At 39.6% G+C, this 17,482-nt stretch overlaps 1 protein-coding gene across 1 annotated transcript in view; it reads left to right on the top strand.

The window, feature by feature from the left end:
• KIF16B (kinesin family member 16B) overlaps nt 1-17,482 on the top strand; it is a 131,375-nt gene that overhangs the window by 91,936 nt on the left and 21,957 nt on the right. The gene's annotated exons all lie outside the window — the stretch shown is intronic.

Raw genomic sequence — 17,482 nt, 5'->3', positions numbered from 1 at the left:
TGAAGCCAAAATTTAAGAAGTCCCTCATTTATGTGGATGTCCTCAATTTCTGCTTGCATCCAGGTATCTAGTCAGGGTTTTGTGGGGCTTTCGCTGCAGGCTCTGCTTAGGGAGTTACCTGTCAGTTGTCTTGGAAGTTCTTTCCATGTGCATAAAAATCTCTAAATGGTGTTAAGGGAAGCATCTACTATTGAGGCATTTTTATTACAAACAGTGGTTCTTGACTTAAAATATTAGCTAATCCTTAGCAAGCTGCCAAGAGAAGTTAAAAGGTATGCTTGCATTTATGGATTCATTCATGGATCTAGGACATATGTGTGCAGGAGTTCTAAAGCTATTGACTTCTATCTAATTGAAAAGAATGTAACAATTTGTTTATTTCTGTTTGATATATGAGTTCTGTATATAAATATATATTTGTATCTTTCAGCCTAAAGCACAAAAGGACTGTTTAGAATTACTAAAGAATTTTAGGTTGTAATTGAGCCAGCATCTGCTTCCGCTTGTCTGTTTTTTGTCATCTTACGTGACTGAGTAGATGCATAAAATTCCTATCTGAAACAGCAGGAAACATCTACAAAACCTTAAACCTTCAAGCCAAAATTACCAGATGATCTGCCTTTACTCCCATCCGCTGTTCCTACTGAGGAAAAGAGTGTGCATGATATATTGTGGTAACACATCAGTATCATGAATTTTGGAGGTTAGGGTAAAAGAGACAGTTGTTTGGATGACAGGGTTTTCCAGGTGCATTAATATTGGACAGTAAAAATTGTATTTTGTAACTATTAGGAATCAATGCCATCACGTTTCTACTCTTTGTGTGTGTCTAGTGTTCTGGAGTGTTCTCATCAGTAGTGGTGATAATAGTCATATATTCCTTATTTTTATGTCTTAAGATAATATCCTCTACTTGTCAGAAATCTCTTTATTGGACAGAGTATCATTCTGAGTGAACTTGAGGCTCTTGTCAACTGAAGGAGTTAACAGGCTACTCTTTGCTTTTCAAGAACTGCATGAAAGTCAAAGAGCAGAACATATTTCTCAAGTCTCTCAGAAACACTATGTCCATATTTTTTAATATATATTGAATACAGAACAATTGTTGCAAGCTAATTTTAAAAATACTTTTCAGTATTTCAGATTTTTCAAATATCAAAGTAGTATGTCCTTTTTTTTTACTAGAAGTCTTTTATATCTTGGAGAAGGGATACAATAAATGTTTTGTATCTCAGTGAAACCACTTCCCATTTCTTCCATCTGTACTGCCTGCAACTTTATTTATGTGTTTACTATTAAAATATAGCAGGTGGCAGTTTTGTAAGCCTCTCTTAAGTTCTTTTTAAACTCTTCTGTAGTACCACTTATTAAGAGTAATTCAGTAATGAATGAAGAAGCATGATCTGTTCATTTGAGCATCATTGACTGATCTCGTTGTCCTTTCCTTTTACCTCCATACTCATCTTTTGGGTGTCTGCCAGGGGGGAGGGACCTCTGTTTTATGTTTAAGTGGTCCATACATCTGGTGCTCTTGATAAGTAATGTGTGGAAGACATCTTCAACATGAAATGCTGGTACAGATAATGCTGAAGGGATGAGTTTGAGGTGAAGCCATTAATTTTAGGAGAGTGTCCTTAGATTCTGGAAGATATTATTTCGAGGATCATTGTCTAGGATCATTGACAGAGAAATGCAATATTTTACTAACATTGAAGTAATAGTTAATGGGCATCTGGGGCTTTTTATTCTTCCCACTCTGATAGTCTCAGGAGCAATTAGACAATTTCTGTGTATTTGTATGATTATTAAATTATTTTTAAAAGTCTTATCAGAGATGCAAAATTCTCCCTCCTAAGGAGGAAAAAAAAATATAGAAATTCATCCAGGATTAGGGCAGTAAGGCAGCAGTCTTGAGGAGAGCACGTAGGGCAGCATTTTGTCTGGGATCTCAGCTGTCTGGCAGCTCCAGTCCTGGTTTGTAACTCTGCAGCTGTAGCGTTTCATTAGATGTACAATTTGTGTTAATCTCCTGGGATTATGTTGAAAGGAAAAAGGATGAGAAAGTAATAACTTTGAGGTATTTGGCTTGCAGGGCTGGTGAGCCAGTTGCCATGTAACTAGTGAGCTCCTGGAGCTTCAGAGCTGCTTTGGCAGCAGAAGTCAAAAGCTTGTTGCATTAGAGCTGGCCAACATGAAGCTCTGCTGGTTTTAACTTTGAATTTTCTCATTTACTGGCATCAGTAGTTGTTTATTTAGGTAGTATGCTTACATTGAAAATAAAATTCTGGACATCTGGATGCTTCTAGTGTTCAGCTGTAAGTAGTGTAAAGCACTATAGCTGCCACTGTAACTAAAAGTTTCTAAGATGATATTTAAAGCTAGTTTGTTCTGAAACCTTCAGTGTTTATGCCGAAGCCTTGATCCTATGATGACCAAAGCCCTAATCCATTCACAATTTCAGTGATTGTTTAGATTGATGATTAGAAACCCCTGTGACCAATGAGCAATTGAAATCAGGGGTTACGTGTACTAGAGAGCAGAGTGCAACATATAGTAATGAATGTGATGGTACAAATCTTGCTACAAATGCTATCTCATTATTTTAGAAAGTTTAGGTTTGTCTGTATATGGAACCTTAATTCAGGTTCTTTTAGAGCCTATGAACTTCATGACCCTTAGTGAGCATCGTCTATGACAATATTTTAAGATTTATTACTGTATTCAAAAATTTGATCCAGTGAAGAAATAAACTTGTTATCGTGTTCTGCCTGGACTGGAAGGATGATTCTGGATATTAACTAGCAAATTTGGTTGTGTTTTGTTTTTTTAAAATAATTAAGACTATGTACTGTAGTTTTGTTATTATAAAATGGAAAAACATAATAGGAGTAACAAATTAAAAATTACAATGTTAGGACAATAACCAAGAATGCATAAACAGTCTAAAAGCTCTTTTTGTTGCCAGAAACTGTACATTTAGGCCCAGATTAAAATGGAAATTTTTTGCAACATTGATGTGCTTCTAAATAACAAATGCCATGATGTGTATTAAAAAAAAAAACTTTGGTAGAACTGTAAGTCTATAGAAAAGCATTTAGCTATAGTTTTAAAAATATATAATGCTAAAGTAAAGGCAGACCCAAATTTTTACTTTCTAGCTTGAAACTATGTTAGTCTTGGTAATGTATCTTTCCATAAATATTGAAAGAAGAATAAAGTACTAAGTTTTAGAATCCATACCTGTGTGTAAGCCTTATAGTACTATTATAGAAGCATGTGATTATAGCCTTAACTTTTATTCAGTACAAATTACAGTAATTATGGTATAGATAATTTTAAGATTCGTATTCTTGTCACCTATACCAGCCAGGAAGTACAAACACAGGAAGCATATTTTGTCACATAAGTTTCCAGCTTCCTTCCTAATTACATTATGCTCAGCATTCTGAAACCCTGCAGGTGTATCTATGTAGTACTTCCATATCAGCTTTAGTTTGCTACTAGCTGCAGAAGAGATTTAAGAGATAGATCCCTTAATGCTTCATGTGGGCTTTCTTTCTGCAACACGAGACAGCTGATATTCAAAAAAAGAAATGTTAGGACTTTGCTCAGTACATCAAGAAAACAGGCGAGTTTGTTCCCATAAGTAAAGTGTGAAAAACATCGCTGCTAACCGTATCATGTAGTTCAGTGCAAGTTCGATTATAGAGGGATGTGTGTTTATTCCATGTGGTCCCTCTGAATTCATAGTTGCTAACGAGTCATGGAGCATCTGAGACACAGCAAACCCCCTGGCTTGTTTTCTTCCAGCATAATACTCAATTCCCAATCTCTTTCTAGTTGGAAAATGAATTCAGTGTGTGAATTTCTCATCATAAAACTGAATCTGAATGTATAAGAGCCCTGCGAAAGCCCAACTTTGGGATTAATTTCTGATTATTATTGATTTTTAGGCTGGATTTGTACAGCAAAGTTTTTTTGGCTTGGTACAGGTAGTTCTGCAGAAATACAGTTTCAATTTCTCCTTCTACTTCCACCCTCCTGTGTTTTGGTCAATGATGAAACGTGGTTTTTTGGTCTGTCCAGAGTAGCTAATGAAATCTGTGAATTTCCAAACAGAACTCTTGGGAAAATACCATTAGCTTTATAGGTCTTCTGCTAAATTCATCATGAGACAAGATTATCTAGCAGGCAGACATCAAATGTCAAGTCTCATTGATTGTGCTGTTCAAGTGTTTTATATATTAGTAAAGTAGAAGTTGAAAAAAGAAGCATTAGGAGGTCAGTCCTTAATCTCATAATACACAAAATATTTGACAGAATAATTGCTTGATTATATGATAATTGGATTTTCAAAGTTCTGCCCATTTATCTAGTGGCTTTGCATTATATAAAAATACTCATGTTGGTTTATCAGTAAAATAGTTTCAGATTGGTAACAGCTCTCTGGGAGAGTGGAATGCGTCTGAGAAGAAAAATTCCTGGACAATGTAACTTGAGGTTTAGCTGCTCACTGAGTTTCAGCTGTTTCTTGGCAGCTCCTGGCTGTGAACTTCTGGAATGCTTTAGACTGCAACCCTGTGTCTCTTTATTCTTTCTGCTTAGTGAAAAGCAGAGGGCAGGATTGTAGTTTTTGCTGGGTGTTATTTGGTGTTGTTTTTTGGTGGTGGTGGTTTTTTTCCTTTTTTTAGTGATTGCCTGGCTTTGGAGGACTGTGAGACTTTTACTCCATTAATCATTAGCTGCTATTGACAATCTCACTGTCTTCTAAGGGTAGTGTGAAGAACGACTTGTTCTCACTGTGTTGGTCAGGGATATGCTGCTAGATTAAGTAGACCTTTCAAGTAGAATTATTTGATTTCAGTTGATTTAGGATATAATCACCCAGCTGCAGCTTTAGTTTTTGTGAAAATACCTAGGTTAATTTTAAGCAGGCAGTAGCAAAAGCACTCTGGTTCCAGCTCTGCTGCCTGGTGCATTTTTTCCTTACACATTTAGATGGTGTTACTGATAGAACTGCAGATGTGAAGCTCTTATGATAAACTTCATTTGCTTCCTAATCTGGAGGATTATACCACACTTCTTTTGAGCTTCACATGGCAGCTTTTGCAGGGTGTTACAGGGTTGTCCTCTCTCAGTTCATTTGGAACCACTGGAAGAATGAACTGGAAGGTACAGGTTGTAGCTTTTGCAGTACAGTAAGAATGTTTTGCTTTTCTTTTGGCATTTGTAGAATCATTTTGGTTGGAAAAGACCTTTAAGATCAAGTCCAACCATTAACCCAGCACACTGCAAAATCCACCATTAAATACAGCGTTGCTGTATTAAGCAAATGAGTGACTTCTTACCTAAACAGGATTGAGATACTGATGACTGTTAACTGATGGAAGCCCCATTCAGGTAAGATTGACTTAGTCTGCAAGAAAGAAAAGCTCTTGAAAAAAATTTCTGCTTCTGTGTTTGACAACAGTTGTTGCAGTGTAAAGGTGAAACTGAAGCATGGTTCCTTGCCTCCATAGGCCCCATTTGCATTTACTATAGAGAGATCAATGCCTTTATGTGTCATTTCAAAGCATCCAAGGTCAGTCTCCTGCCCTGAACCTCCCACTGGAGGATCCTATACGGCTGCCACAGAGCAGCAAGGCTGCGGTTGTTCCGCAAGGGAAGACAAGCCGGGAGCTGAGGGTGGCTGCTGCACAGGTCACAGCGAGGACCTTGGTGGCTGGGGCACAGTCCAGCAGTACCTCAGCAGGGCCAGGATGGGGATAGTAACTGCTCCTGTTGGCAGTCAAGGATCAGCTGCAAGGTGAGGTGACAAGTAGGGTCCAGGGTCCATTCAAGAGAGGCCAATTACTAGTGAAACATCAAGAGCTGCTAATTGTAACTGCAGAGTTCAGTTGTAAATATACTGCTTTTTAGTGTAAGTTAGATCAGTTAAATGGTGAATTTTCTTTAAAAATCCCCAAAATGAGCCAACTCCCCTGAACCAACATCATGGGTAGTATTGTTAAAATCTACAGGAGACACTTTTTATTTAAGGGACTTTTATAAATATTAGTTTATCATACTCCTACTAATGAGCTTTCAGACTCAATGTGGTGAAAATAATGTTGTTTCTTAATTAAAAATGGGTTGACTTCAGAAGAAAAGAACAAAACAAATCTTTTAGACCTGTGCAGCTGATAGTTTAGTTTCTAAATTAATTTCTAAAAGCCTTTGGTTTTGTATTCATGATGAGATCTTGCTGTAAGACTCTCAGAATATTTTCTTGACTGCTGTAAATGCATTACAAAAAAAATAATCTGAGTCTTTTACCATCTGCAACACAAAACATACAAAAGGCTCCATCTTACAAGAAGGAATTGTCTATCCTACTACAGAGCCCAAAGCAAGAAAGCCGAAGCAGTAGAATTTATTAGACATCTCTGCATGACAAAAATCAATAAAATACAATCTCTTGTGGTTTACTATGAAAATAAACATAAAGAAGCAGTGGCTCTCTCAAGGAAAATATTGAGCTGTAGGTATAGAATTGAAAATGTCAAGAGGAGAAGACTGAAAGTGGAGGATGTTGCTCAGATCACTGTAGAGTGTATTTCAGAACCAAAGCCAGAGATAAGCGTGTGGAGGGCAATCTGTCTGGCCATGTCTGGCAAACAAAATTTATTACAGGGATATCCTTGATGTGAGTGCCAGGGAGATGAAAAAGCACACTTAGCACAGGTGCAAAACTTTGGGAAAAAGTTTTAGAACATTCAATTTATTGATGGGTATCTATACATGGATATGATGCTGTGAATGATAAAAAGAATCAAAGCTATAGTTCTATTTGGCCAATTTCTTCTGAATTTTATTTTCTGTCATACTTCTAGGTACTTCTAGGTACTATGGGGCTTTAATGATGCTTCAATGATTTGTGTTCTACAGTACTGTCTGCTGTTTGAGTGTACACTGTATTTTCTATGGAATACTTTGAATTTCTTTCAAACTGCATCTGAATACTGGATGTCCTAGTCTCGTTACGCTTTTTTCTTGGAAAAAATTGTAGCAGCACTTAGCAGTATTTTAAATCCTTAAATTACTCACTGTACAGTAAGTTCCAGCTCAATTTATAATTTTATTTTTAGATCAGAGAATAAATAAGAATAAGTTTACTTTCAATTTCAGCTCAAATTTTTAATAGTACCAGTACTGTTAAAATACTTGCAAACTACTGTATTGCAGGGTTTATTTACATATCTAGACTAGCATAATTTCCATTCTGATTGTACCTGAAGGTTTTTATGCGCTAGGTCACATTGTAAGGATTCTGTAAAAAAAAATAAAATAAAATAATAATGTGGTTTTGTAGCTCACCCCTGCTTTCTTGGGTTACTACAACCTGTTTAGGTGAAGCAGCATCACTTGTACATGGACTCAGTGATGTGGTCCTTGTTGGGGAATTTGACAGACAATAATTGTGAAATTACTGATATGTAATCCAAGCCCAAATTCTTGAAATAGGTGACACATCACTGTTTTCTCGCCCACTCTGAATGATGTTTACTTCAGTATCGTTGCATTTTAATCAAGCTTGGGTTTGAGTTTTCCATGTATATGTGGTGTATACATGGGTCTCATTTACAAGCATTTATCTTCAAGAGCTTGATGAAGAAATTTTGTTAAATTTGGAAACAAATATCTATTCACATCTACCTCCATGCCTCTAGGATCTCAACAGCAGTACTAAATAAGGTATTGTTCATGAAACTGATAGTGTTCTTTCTGGTCTCCATAGTTGATTTCCTTAGAACCATAGATGGTTTGGGTAGAGAGGGACCTCAAAGATCATCTAGTTCCAACTGCCCTACTTGGTCCCACTAGACCAGGTTGCTCAAAGCTCCATCCAACCTGGCCTTGAACACTTCCAGGGAGAGGGCATCCACAATCTCCTTGGGCAATGTATTCCAGTGTCTCACCACCCTAACAGTAAAGAATTTATTCCTAATATCTAACCTGAATTTACCCTTTTACAGCTTAAAATTATAATCCCTCGTCCTATACACACCCTGGTAAAAAGTCTCTCTCCACCTTTCCTGGTTCCTTCTTTTCTCCAGGCTGAACAACCTGAATTCTCTCAGTCTTTCCTCATAAGAGAGGTGCTCCAGCCCTCAGTTTATCTTTATGGCCCTAATCTGTACTCTCTAGGAGCTCCATGTGCTTCTTATGTTGGGGGCTCCAGAACTGGACGCACTGCTTCAGGTGGGGTCTCACAAGAGTGACTTAAAGGGGCAGAATCATCTCACTTGACTTGCTGGCCATGCTTCTTTTGATGCAGCCCAGGGCACTGTTGGCTTTCTGGGCTGCAAACACACATTGCTGGCTCATGTTGAGCTTCTCATCCTTCATCACCCCCAAGTCCTTCTCCCCTGGACTGTTCTTAATCCATTTTCCACCCAACCTGTATTTGTGCTTGGGATTGCCTTAACCTGGGTGCAGAACCTCGTACTTGGCCCTGTTGAACATCCAGTTTGTGCAAGCCCAGCTCTCAAGCCTGCCAAGGTCCCTCTGGATGGTGTCCCTTCTCTCTAGGGTGTCAACCTCACCACACACTTAGGTGTCATTGGCAAACTTGCTGAGGGTGCAGTCAGTGCCACTGTCCATGTCACTGACAAGAGTCTTAAATAGCACTGGTCTCAGTAGTGACCCTTGGGTAACACCACTTGACACTGGTCTCCATTTTTCTGTCCTGCAGATTCAAAATCCTTTGCCAAGCAAACTCCTGAAGAACTTGTCTTCTAAGTTTGTTATATTTCATTAGTTATCTGTCATTTTAAGCTTTACTTAGTGATAGCATTGATAGGGGGGAAAAGATCCCAATTTGTATGAGGTTTACAGCTACTTTTTAATCCTGTGATAGAGCAGCTAGTTCTATAATGTCTGTAAGACTAGACGTAAGTGAAAATTTATGTATAACCTATATGACTGTAAATCACTCTTTCTGTTGGAAGGGGGACTAAGCAGTTCCTTTTCAGCTTCCCATTTGCGTACTTGCAGTGCATTTTCCCTGGTTTTATGGTATTAACTGACGCAGAAGGCAAGCTGACTTCTAATCAGTCTAGTTTGTTGTGAGAGTTGCTGCCTTGTCTCTACAGCAAATCAAACTTAGAGGCATCCTGCGTATTTGTTTGCAGGTGTATTTCTCTGTGACAGCTGTGCCTTAAGACCCTGAGATCTGCCATTAATTTTGAGTAGTCAGAAAGGCATCCATCTAGTCAGCAGTAGAAATTATTGCTGCTCTTTGATGAGTTTTCATTATTAGCATTTCTCAAAGGCAGGAGTGACTGAAATTTATGGCGTCAGTTGGCCACACGAGACAGGGATGTTTCATAAATGCTGCCAGATGGCGCTGAGATGAGCTCGTATGCAACAAGCAAATTGTTTGAGGAAGGACTGTTTAAACTGCTACAGTGAATTCTTTCTGAACTGTTGCTTCAAAGTATTGACTCTTGTGGGTGTGCAGTTGAAGTGACCTGCTAGCCAATGTGGCATAGGCAAGAATGCAGTGCGTAGTGGGGCAAGGCTGAATGCAGCCACAGCAAAGGTGGTGTCTGCTGCGTGGCCCACCTTGTGCTGTTGCAGGAATGGTTCCTTAACCTTGCTAGAAATCCCAATGCGAGGATAATTAATCAAATCACAAATAATTTTTGAAATTAAAATAAACATCACAGAGAGCACCAGAAGATTCCTTTTTTCCTTTCTTTTTGAGAAGTGGGACTTGAGCCACACATTGATGAAAACTGATTAATGCATTGAGCTTTGAAGAGATGACCTTGCCAGCATTTGTAGCTTTTTTTTAAAAGAAACAACTGAACACCATAACCTGAGACTACATGAAAAACATTAATGTTTAATTTTCAGAACCATGGTCTGCCACACAGTGCTGGTATTTTTCCTGCGGAGACTTCTATCTTGGGGAAAAGGATAGACAAACAAGAGATCAAAATGAAGGTTGCAAGGATGTGATATGTTAATTTTTTTCATGCTTATTTTCCAAATGTGTCAAAAACAACATGTAGTTGTTTTTTACTTGGTTTTGACTGGTTTATTTGTGAGATAATTATATCCTTTAGGTTGATGTATGCTGTTTCTGCACCATCTTATTCTGCCTTTCTGAAGCCTGCATAGAGAACTTAATATATTTTCTTTGCCACTAGGGCCAATTTTTGTCTCTCTTCCCTTGGCTGATAATCCTGAGCTCTACAGGTAGTAGTGGGTTATATTCAGAAAGATGCCCTGGCTATATTAGTTTCTGGTTTTCATAACATGGATTAAGGCCCCAAAGCTGCATAACTTTATAGAACTGTAAAAGGTTTACATGAACTTTGATACATCCTATAGCTCATTTTTATAGTTGTTCTGTATTTAAACACTATCGTACTAGTAATGAACAAAATGATGAAGTAATTTGTCAAATATTATATTGACCGTTGTTTATGGCTCTATTTCAGAATGTTATTATTCTGACTGGTATAGAAATTGCTTTATGGAAAAGAAAAACACCCTTGTAAGGAAAGGTAACTTCTTTAGCTGTAGTTAATTTGATTTTTCTCAATGGCAGGAAGCAGACTAAATGGAGTTAAAATAATGCGATAAACAGTGGCCTCTATATCTGACTATAGCTCCAAAAATGCATATTGAGTCTAGGTCAGCCTGCTTGTTTAAAGGAGAAACTTAGATATGAGAACTCTCAAACCATTTTGATAATTACAGAGGATTGTTCAATGGGTAGGTGGGCAAGATTCAAAGACAGTGAGGCACAGTTAATGAAATGCAAAAGAGAAATCTTTGGTGTCCAGTTCTACTTGGTAATTTCCCATTGTCAGAGGAAGGTTCAAGGAGGTTCACAGGAGGTGAATTTCTTTTTTGAAATTCCTCTTTGTTGACAGATGAAGTGGAAATGTTCTTTGGAGAAACTGTTATGCCTGGTAACTAGCAAGTATGCCAGGAAAACCTTAAAAGTTCAAAGAGGGTTACCCAGAATTAGAGACAGCAGAGTTGTGAAAACTTGGGCATCCTGAGAAGGTGCTCATGGACTGATGAATCCAGAGATGATGATCTGGGGTGGTTAGTCACAGCATCCAGACTTTGAGGGGACTCATAGCAGAACTGCATTATGGGAGGAAATGTAAGTGCTTGTGCTTCTTGGCATGTTTTAATGTCAGTAGGGCAGGGGAAGGATGATGTAGAGGAGGTACCTGTTTATATATGAGTGGTGCTTCAGAAAAATGAGTAGGAAAAAAGCAAGAAATTGTATCCAGTCTGAGGACAGTGAGAAAGCTGCAGAATTTTTTGCCTGGCAGGTTAACCCTAGCAGGGTCTCCAGCACACTCTGGCCTCAATGGGATGAGTTCTGGAGGGGCTAATGTGAACCTGGCTCACCAGGCTGCCTGCCCTAGGGGACAGACAAAAAGCAACATGGAAACCAGGGGTTGCTCCTGTGTCAAGACCTGAGTAGGATAACCCAGGGAAATTCAGATCGGACTCCCTTGCTTTCTAAACTTCTCAGAGAGGAACCCAGCTGTGGCTGGATCCAACCTTTGTCTCAGACCTGGCCCTTCCAGGAAGACTGATTAAAATGTCACAATCTGAGAAAATGCTTGACCTTCCAGTACCTCTTGATTAGATTAAGGTGAAATGACACTCAAGATCTGTATCTGAATATTAGGTTTACTAATTAGCTATAGAAGGAATACAGATATTTCAATTATTATCTTAGGCTGCGCTATCATAAAGGCTGACAATTAGATCACAAGAGTACAATACATGTATCTTTAAGCTGCACAACCTGAGAAAAAAATCGTGGTTAGACCTTGAGTTACTTAATGATGATTGGAAGGAAGACAGAGAGAGGAAGAAAAGTTTAGGGAGACAGATAATAGAAAGTCACCAGTGTCCAGCATTGGGCCAGCCAATGGGGGAGAGTTGGTGTGAGTGAGGCTCCCGAAGCCCACTCTTGCAGCCCCGTTTTATATGCAGTTTACTTGTTTCGCAAGGATGAGCAAGAGTGTTTGGGTCATAAGCCTGAGCAGCTGGAGTGGATCTCAGCGCCCCCTGCCCCTTGATCCATATCTCAGTCGCTGTACCTGCAAGCTGCAGGTCATATGGAGACCATCAGTGCAGTCTCCATCCTCTCCGGCAGGTTTTGTTTAGGGGTTACAATGGGGTATGACACCAATTCCAGCAAGCATAGGTCCTGAGGGCTGGTCCCTCACATCCTGCCAGCCAAAAGTGCAAAGGTTAAAGCAGTTCTATGGGCAGGTAACCCTTTAACAGAGAGCAAAAAGGATAGAGAGCAGGAGTAAAATAATATTCTCATGTACATGGGGCAGAATAGCCCCAGCTCTTGGAGAAGAGGCTGTGCTGTAAAGGGACAGGAAACCAAGTTGTGACATTAGTTATATTTTGGGAGATATCAGGAAAGAAAAAAAAAAACAAAACACCCAAAACTCCGATATATCACTTTGCAATATGGTGTCTTGTATTGTCAGAGGGGAAATATTTGCTGACTTTTAGGATTTTTCAGACTACACTCCCTCAATGAAGGAGGGAGGTGTTCAGTTCTTTGTGGGTGTTTGAGTGAGATCCAGGCACTGCAGCCTGTGGCAGTGAGGCGAGACATCGAAAGAAAGGTGGAGGCCTGTAGCTCTGATGGAGAAGCTGAGAGGAAGCAGGGATGAGCCTAGATATGCAGCTGCTACTACTAATAGTAATAATAATAGCTTTTGTTGCTGTTGCGATCAGCTCAGTCTTCTCTGAGGAGTTCACTACATTAGAAGGTTGACATGGGTCGACCTCAGCTTTGGCTGATCCATGGCTGCTAAGGTGTCCTGCCTCTGAGAATATAAAATTCCTGTGGCAAATATTGGGGTGGATGGTGTGAGAACAGTAATTTTGACATGGCAAATATACAGTGGAGTAAAGAATTGGGTAGGTCATGGAGAGGTAAAAAAGCATAGCAATAAAATAAGACAAACTGGACAGCTGGGAAGTGGGGGAGAACATGTAGAAAGGTGGAAAAAGAAGAGAGATTATTAAAAATGGAAGAGGAAAAGTAGGTGACAAACTGAATATCCAGAAAATAATCCCCTGGATATTCCCTCTCCTCAATTAGTTGATAATGGAAAATACTGTCTTTAATCTTCCTGCCCTCTCAGGGCATCACTTACCTATAGCATATGTATCGGGAAAGCACTGTAGGATTTACATGATGGACTATGTTGTTATTTTTTTAAAGGAGAGTAAATTAAGAGTTTTCTTCATTCATATTTGAAAAAACATCATTTGAACTTTAAATAGTTTGAGCTATATCATCTGAAAATGTGACTTATGTAGTTTTTAAGTTAATTTGTTGGTTTCTTTTTTAGTGGATAGCATATGTTAAAGTGTCTTATTTATTTCTTTTTTTTTTTTTTTTTTTTGGCAGAATTTATGAAGTAGCCTTTATTCTGTTCATTAAGTGTTATTTTTTTCCCTTTGCCCAAGGCTTTCTTACGAAATTGTGTAGAATAGGTAGTTTATTTCAGACAAAATACTAGTAAAAAATTATAAGTTGAGCTTTTTTTACCTTGTCAAATTATGAAATATTTAGTGCAAGTTTCCAGTTAAGAATACAGTTTTTGCCTAATTTCTTTAGAGTCAGGGAACCTTAATACACCTTGAGAAGTTGAGGCCTAAGTTACTTTGTTTAAACTTCAAAAACTAAAAGTAGGACATTTTTTTCTTTCATTACTCACTGCAAAATCAAGTCAGGTGCAGCCACACTGGCTACAAAACCGCACCACATTCTTCTCTTTGATTTTTCTCATCTGTGACAGAGAATTCTGGTACAAAGGATCAAAAGTCAGACATGCCCTTTGAAAAATGAGAAAATTCAGAGTTGTAAAAGTAACATGAGAGTTAAAGAAAACTGACTTTTTAATTTAATAGTTAGCATTTCCTTAATTTTCTTCTCCCCCTGCCCCCCCATTTAAATATATCAAAACATTGAAGTACAAAGAGAATTTGGGATGAAAGATTAAAGATGACTCAGCCTCCCTCAACATCTACCTGGTTTTTCTTCTCAAAAAAACCCCACCAAAAAACCTTTTACCATATTGTAAGCACTAAAACATAGATTTTACCTACCAGAAATAATGAGATGTTTCAATGCTGTAGATTTTTGCTTGATGTCAGAAAATGGCACTTTTTAAAATGTTTAGGGATCATAACACTTTGAACAATTTCATGCTTCAGAAGTGACAAGCCTACATGACTGTATTATGTGGTATTTTACTTTGGTCTGCAATATATTGAAATATCACCTTCAAAGTACCGTACAAGGCTTTTTATTAACATGTTATGTGCCACTGTATCATAAAACCCCTGAACTGAAGCAAATCCAGCAGGTCCCTAGCAAATTTCAATTAACGTCAGTGAGGAGTCTCCAACTGATTATAACAGAAATGAAGGGACACCCTTTAAATGCTGACGGCTTTGTTTTCTAAAGATCCTGAAATGATAGTGCATCCCACCCTAGGAAGAGCCTTTCATGGTATTAAAGCCTTCATTTGCACTCTCTTGGCTTCCAAAAGGCCAGTATCCAAATTTGCATCTCTTCCAGGGCCTCAGTAGTTGAAGGCTATGAAGATGTATGGTTTAACTTTTTTAAAGAGTATGCTTCCATATAGATGTTGTTAGGTAAATGTTTCCAGAAGTAAGTGAATCTTAAAGTCAAAGAGTTGTGCATAAGATAAAATGGGTGACTGAAAAAGGGTCACTTATATTATCATGTATACTCTTACCTGCATTGAGCACCTGCTGATGACCTTGTAAATCCAGTCTCCTGGCTGAAATGTGAGGGACCTATAAGAATCCATTAAGCTGTTTTAAATGTACTAGAATAACATTTACTAGGTATGAAGCACCTTCCCCTTGAGGACTGGATCCAGTACTATCTAAACTTGATCATGCTAACCTCACGCATGCTGCTGTATCAGATAGTTTCTTACAGGTAGGGTTGCTGAGACACAGACAAATAATGTGCCCATAAGTAATGCAAGACCTAGAAACAAAGCACAGCCTTTATTTATTATGAAGAAATTAGGGAGTAAGTTCCAAATGACTATTTATCTCTCCCTAAGATTGCTACTGCCTAGCAATGATTGCCAGGTAGGATAAACATCATTAACCGTAAAAAGTTTAATGTCTGAAAGACATTAGGAATGCTGATATGCAGTTCTGAGGTTTCTTTTTGCTATTTTAAAATATCATCTGGCTTTGCATTTTAGATCTAAGAGTTGTTCCTGCCTTGCCCATAGTATGTGTATGCACATGTGTGCACACTCCTACGTATATAATGGAATTTGTATTGCAGCGATGCTCCAATTAAGTATAGTAGGGAGATGCTTCTGCAGCCAAAATAAAAATTAGAAGTCTTAGACACTGCATGCAGAAGCTTCTCAGGAAATCATTCAAGCTCTCTCCTCCTGTCACACTGGGGAATATGTCTCCTAATTTCCCCTGACAGCAAACACATCACCTCAGCAGCAGCCCTGAAAGGACAAAAACAATCCTTGCTGAATCATAGAATCATAGGGGTTGGAAGGGACCTCGAAAGATCATCTAGTCCAACCTTCCTGCCAGAGCAAGGTCACCTAGAGTACATCACACCTGGAACACATCCAGGTGGGTTTTGAATGTCTCCAGTGAAGGAGACTCCACAACCTCCCTGGGCAGCCTGTTCCAGTGCTCTGTCACTCTCACAGTAAAAAAATGTTTTCGGATATTCACCTTGAGCCTCCTATGCTCCAATTTGCACCCATTACCCCTTGTCCTATCACTGGTCATCACTGGGAAAAGCTTAACTCCATCTTCCTGACACTCACCCTTTACGTATTCTCTGCGCTGGACTCTTTCGAGCAGTTCCCTGTCCTTTTTGAACTGAGGGGCCCAGAACTGGACACAATACTCCAGATGTGGCCTCACCAATGCAGAATAGAGGGGGAGGAGAACCTCTCTTGACCTACTAACCACACCCTTTCTAATGCACCCCAGGATGCCATTGGCCTTCTTGGCCACAAGGGCACATTGCTGGCTCATGGTCATCCTCCTGTCTACCAGGACCCCCAGGTCTCTTTCACCTACACTACTCTCCAGCAGTTCAGCCCCCAACCTGTACTGGGACATGGTGTTGTTCTTCCCCAAATGTAAAACTCTGCACTTCCCCTTGTTGAATTTCATCATGTTTCTCCCCGCCCAACTCTCCAACCTATCTAAGTCTCTCTGAATGGCAGCACAGCCTTCTGGTGTGTCAGCCACTCCTCCCAGCTTAGTGTCATCAGCAAACTTGCTGAGGGTACATTCTATACCCTCATCCAGGTCGTTGATGAAGATGTTGAACAACACCGGTCCCAGTACCGACCCCTGTGGGACTCCACTAGTCACACACCTCCAACCAGATTCTGCCCCATTGACTACAACTCTCTGACTCCTTCCTTTCAACCAGTTCCTAATCCACCTCACTTCCTGATCACCAAACCCATACCTGATCAACTTTTCTACAAGGATGCTGTGGGAGACGGTGTCAAATGCTTTACTGAAATCAAGATAAACCACATCTACCGCTCTACCATCATCTATCCACCTAGTAATTTCCTCATAGAAGGCTATGAGGTTAGTCAAACATGATTTACCCTTGATAAAACCATGCTGACTGCTCTTGATGACCCCCATGTCCTTGATGTGCCTGGAGATAGTGACAAGAACAAGTTGTTCCATCACCTTTCCAGGGATGGAGGTGAGGCTGACCGGTCTATAGTTACCCGGGTCCTCCTTCTTGCCCTTCTTGTAGACTGGAGTGACATTTGCTATCCTCCAGTCCTCAGGCACCTCACCTGTTGCCCATGACTTACTGAAGATGATGGAGAGTGGCCTAGCAATGACCTCCGCCAGCTCCCTCAGCACCCTTGGGTGCATTCCATCTGGACCCATCGATTTATGGATGTCCAGATTACTCAACTGATCCCTAACCCAATCCTCATCTACCATGGCAAACTCCTCCTTTATCTTGACTTCTTCTGGGGCTATATGAATCTGGGGCTCATGGGGAAATCCTGCAAGAGTAAAGACAGAGGCAAAGGAGGTGTTCAGCACCTCTGCCTTCTTTATATCTTCTGTCACCAGGGCTCCCACCTCATTCAACAGTGGGCCAATATTGCCTCTAATGTTAGTCCTGTGTGATGTACTCTAGGTGACCCTGCTCTGGCAGGGGGGGTTGGACGAGATGATCTTTCGAGGTCCCTTCCAACCCCTAGGATTCTATGATTCTATGGTTTTTGTTAGCTACGTATTTGAAAAAGCCCTTTCTATTGCCCTTAACCTGACTTGCAAGGTTAAGTTCCAAGGAGGCCTTAGCTTTCCTAATTGCCTCCCTACATCCTCTGACAACAGTCCTATATTCCTA

Source organism: Chaetura pelagica, unplaced genomic scaffold (assembly GCF_000747805.2).
Source record: "Chaetura pelagica isolate M959 unplaced genomic scaffold, ChaPel_1.0 scaffold336, whole genome shotgun sequence".
NCBI lineage: Eukaryota > Metazoa > Chordata > Aves > Apodiformes > Apodidae > Chaetura > Chaetura pelagica.
Note: the sequence above shows the minus strand (reverse complement) of the source record. Positions and strands in the feature narration are given on the sequence as shown.